Source organism: Beta vulgaris, chromosome 4 (assembly GCF_026745355.1).
Source record: "Beta vulgaris subsp. vulgaris cultivar EL10 chromosome 4, EL10.2, whole genome shotgun sequence".
Taxonomy (NCBI): domain Eukaryota; kingdom Viridiplantae; phylum Streptophyta; class Magnoliopsida; order Caryophyllales; family Amaranthaceae; genus Beta; species Beta vulgaris.
Genome location: NC_079205.1, coordinates 4770489 through 4774171, shown reverse-complemented (window position 1 = coordinate 4774171; position 3683 = coordinate 4770489). Strand labels below are relative to the sequence as shown.

Below are 3683 nucleotides of genomic sequence, written 5' to 3'. Positions count from 1 at the left end.
TCTTTGCGCCCACGTCTATTGACTTGGCTTAACGTTTGCTGCACGACTTGCATATATTATTTTCAAGGTCATATATTAGGCATAGCCAGATCACGAAAATCCATAGATGGATTTTTCTTTGGCTACAATATCACATTATCTAGACTCATTAATTACTATATTAAAATAAAAAATAATCATACTAAATATTACCTGAAGTTATTATATATCGAGTTTATTAAAAAAAAATTATTTAATTTATAATAGTAGCACTTGACTCACTTAACAAGATTCTTATCTTAGATCATTCTAGAAGTCTTGGTCCAAAACTCCAAATCTTGTTAAATGAGGGTATTTGGATAGGTATCCCTCTTACCTTTACCCCTACTTTCAAGCCGAACAAAACTCTCTAAGATATAGTGTGGACTTGCATCTTTGTAGCGTAACGTGTCACGTTCATTATAGCTTATAGTGATCTTTTTTATAGGAAATTCTCTTTTTGAGAAGTTTGTCGTAAACTCCTAATAATGCATATTACGTTGACATTAATTGAATTTATTTATAGATTTCACGTGCTCTTCTCTTTCCAATTCTCCCAATAAATAAATAAAAAATCAATATTTCAAAACTAACCAGACAATTAAACATGTAATTAAGATAGTCGTATTCGTTAAATCAAAAGAAACTAATAAACCCTTTGTTATAAATAAAATAATCAAAAATTCATTGCACAAATCAAAGCCAAATATAGATGCAATTAAGTAACTTCCTTTTTGTTGTTTTTTGCTGTTGTTTTGGTGTAGCTTCATTTGAATCAAAAAAGAAAATAGACACATACTATATATATGTATAATGTATATACACCAAATTGACGAATAATAAGTACGGGCTTAATAACGAAGACTTGGCATGCAAACTCCATTTGCACCATCGAAATCACTTTCAAGAACACAAATGAATTCTTCACAGCAGGAAAATGCACCAAAACCTCCACAAATTTCGTTACCGCGTCGGCATGTTGTTGATGTAGTTGTCTCAACCGGTCTTGCTAATGTTGTAGCTATATATGACACAGAATTAATCATAGATAGCAAATCAAATGTAAAAGCTAATTCACTTCAAGAAATACAAAAAAAAAAAAAAAAAAAAAAAACATAATGTAACAGCTAATTAAGAGCTCTTAATTAGTTCTTACACAGAAACCTAGTTAAAAATAGATCAAGGTGTAAAAACTCACCTGATAAAGTTGAAAAAATCACCAATATCATGATAATGAAGAAGGCAAAAGAAATCCTCGCCATTTGCGTATAATTCGATTGTAGATAGTTTCGTGTGAAGGAAATTAATCAGGACTTTATTTTATTGTTGGTATAGATGACCGATTCATCGTTCTGATATAATCTAATAGTATTATATTATTATTAGTTCGTATAATTGATTTGTCAAACCACCTATTGTGGACTACCGATTATTCTATAATTGCAACTATATAGGACAAAGGTACATCTAATTCTGAAATTGTAATATGGGTAATGAATCTAATTATGTTCCTCAGGAACTCAGGATGATTTCTTTTTCTTTTTTAAGGGAACTCAGGAAGATTTCTTATAGCACAAATAACACAATGATTCCATTAGAGCTATGTCACAAGTAGGTGTGAATGTTCGGTGTACGGTCTGGATTAGGACTACTTAATCCAATCCGATCCAAACATAATTTGGATTTCAATTTTTCAATCCGAATCCAATTCGATAAGAGTTTGAATCCGGTTCAATCCAATCCAAATTTTCATACTCTAGATTGGATCTAATCCGAAAATTCGATTTTTTAAAAGTCTAGTTTTCGATGAAATAAATTAAAAACAACAGAAGCCTAGTAGATTTAGGAAATGAGTAATTAAGTGTTGTTAGGATTTTAGGGGATCGGAAGGATTGAAGTTATATGCCTATTAGGCTATTGACTAAGCTTTTCTATAAAAAAAAACCACTTAAGTATTTAAGCACAATCTAGATACATAATACAGGGCATATTGCTATTCGGTTATATTAGATTTTTGGATCCAGTCACTCTCAATCTAATCCGATCCGAAAATCCACTTTTTCAGAAAATCTCAATCCGAACACAGTTCGAATCCGATCTTAATCCAATCCGAACATCAATACCGGCCGGGTCACTTCCGTCTCGGCTAGATTCGGGTTCGGGTCATATTCAGATCTATTTTATGTTTGGTTTGGGTTCTTGCGAGTTTCGATTCTATTTCGATTTGTTTTTTTTTTTTTTTTTGCGGGTAGAGCACGAGTCGCGGGTCATGTATTTTGGGTCGGATCAACAGGAACGGGTCTATTTTTGTCAGATATACTTGTTAGTTACGTAATAAGAGTATTAGAGATGTATATACATGTTTAAGTCCTTTTAGTCAAGTATAATTATTACAAGACTTTATCATATTTTATTTGATATATTAGACTATAAAGCCATAGTGTATTGATGTTTAAGCTCTTATTTTTCATTTCAAAGGTTACGTGTTTGATACCTTGTAGTTAACAATATATATTTTTTTAAAGTGAAGAATACACATAAACATAAAGCATTCGTATTAGAAATCTGAGGAGATTGTCACGTGGCACATAAGCCATAAACTTTCTTAGACACATCTTTTAATATATTTGTACTAGCTTTTTATGCACGCGATGCGTGCGATGACATTTTTAGGCCTAATTATTACTAAGTACTAAACAAAAAGAAAATGCTAGTTAGTATTTTAAGTTCACCTCCATTTTGTGAATAAGATTCCTTGAAATACAATCAAATAGTACTCCTTCTACATTCTGTTCTTTCTTTTGCAGTCATTAACTCTTTGCACTTAAGTAGCATTACAGTATTACTCCCTTAGTTAAACTTATCTCTATTGAACAAAAAAAAAAAATTGAGTCCATATTATCTGTTACGTTGAATTTCCAATGCAACAATATTATAATTTGGCTAATTTATACTTTGATCTACACTTGTATTTGAAACCCATATTATAATTTGGCTAATCTATACTTTGATCCACACTTGTATTTTAGACCCAAAATTTTGAGTGACGTGTTGTAGCCTGTAGGCACATCCTTCTAGAATTTTAACAAAAAATATTTCACTACCTTTTCCACTACTTGGCAACATCAGTTTAATTCCACTAATTTTGCTATTCATTTTCTCTCACCTCTCACTACAAATCTACAAACCTAGTTCATCAAACTATACACTATACAATAAGAAAATTAGCCTTTTCAAGTATTAAGCAAAGCAGTAGATCTAATTCATCAAGAATCCATCAGCCGTATCAACCACTTTTGAAGGAAGCAAACCAACTTCAGTTTTTTCTTGGGTCGATTATCTATCATCCCAAAATTTAATCCGAAAAGTATGAATCAATTTCAGTTTTTATTTTTTCCCCTTGCCTAACATCTAAATTATGATTTCACAAACTTATATTTAAAATTTTCATCAGTCTCATATTTAAAATTATATTTGAGATAAAATTCTAAATTTTCATACACAATTTGATATTGGATTTTTTTAAAAAAAACAATCGTTTCTTTTATCTTGATTTCTGATTTAACATGAAAATGAATTAAATTTAAATTGTATAAAAGCCCTTTTTTCCATTTCAAAATTTTATAGTTGTCTTGGTGCTTATTTCACTATTTGTTTTTGCAAAA

General features: G+C 30.5%; 1 long non-coding RNA gene across 1 annotated transcript; it reads right to left on the bottom strand.

Annotated features, from left to right (window-relative positions):
* Nucleotides 1-649: 649 nt before the first annotated feature.
* LOC109136438 (uncharacterized) lies at nt 650-1640 on the bottom strand. Its single transcript, XR_002041354.2, has 2 exons — nt 1217-1640; nt 650-1039 (listed from the first exon to the last, which is right to left on the bottom strand). It is a non-coding gene; the product is annotated as an uncharacterized LOC109136438 (long non-coding RNA).
* Between the last annotated feature and the right edge of the window lie 2043 nt (nt 1641-3683).